General features: G+C 53.2%; 1 non-coding gene across 1 annotated transcript; it reads left to right on the top strand.

Annotated features, from left to right (window-relative positions):
* Positions 1-164, top strand: LOC147270773 (U1 spliceosomal RNA). Its single transcript, XR_015116703.1, has one exon. It is a non-coding gene; the product is annotated as a U1 spliceosomal RNA (small nuclear RNA).
* The last annotated feature ends 385 nt before the right edge of the window (positions 165-549 follow it).

Genomic DNA, 549 nt, shown 5'->3' with positions numbered 1-549 from the left:
ATACTTACCTGGCAGGGGAGATACCATGATCAGCAAGGTGGTTCTCCCCGGGTGAGGCTCAGCCATTGCACTGGGGCTGTGCTGACCCTGGTGAATTCCCCAAATGTGGGAGTCTCAACTGCATAATTTCTGACAGTGGGGGACTGCGTCCGCGCTCTCCCCTGTGATTGTGTGAAAAAACGAAAGAAAGAAAGAAAGGCCGACCACGGCGGCAACAACAACAACGGTGACCGCCTGTCCCAGCCAGTTGGTGGTCTCCTCTTGTGCTGGCCAGCCTGAGGAGACCGCGGAGGACGTAGCCTCGATGAGCTCCCAGTATCTCTCACACCTTCCAGCCCTAAATGAAGAGGGCAGGGTTTCTGCCACATTTAGTTGAGGGTCATGGTATCTGACAAGCCCTGGGCTCAGGACAATACATCCACGGCTCGTCTTCGCAGTAAGTGGAATGATACCAGAGAATTCATGCGTGGGAGGAGATCAACTTGGAAAACCCCGACTCTCAATTCTGACGACATCACTGTCGCATCATTTTGAGATCATTAGCAATTC

Source organism: Aulostomus chinensis, chromosome 1 (assembly GCF_037954235.1).
Source record: "Aulostomus chinensis isolate RoL2024-O1b breed Wild chromosome 1, RoL_Achi_v1.0, whole genome shotgun sequence".
NCBI classification, from domain to species: domain Eukaryota; kingdom Metazoa; phylum Chordata; class Actinopteri; order Syngnathiformes; family Aulostomidae; genus Aulostomus; species Aulostomus chinensis.
The sequence above is the reverse complement of the archived record's forward strand: the minus strand, read 5'-3'. Positions and strand labels throughout refer to the sequence as shown.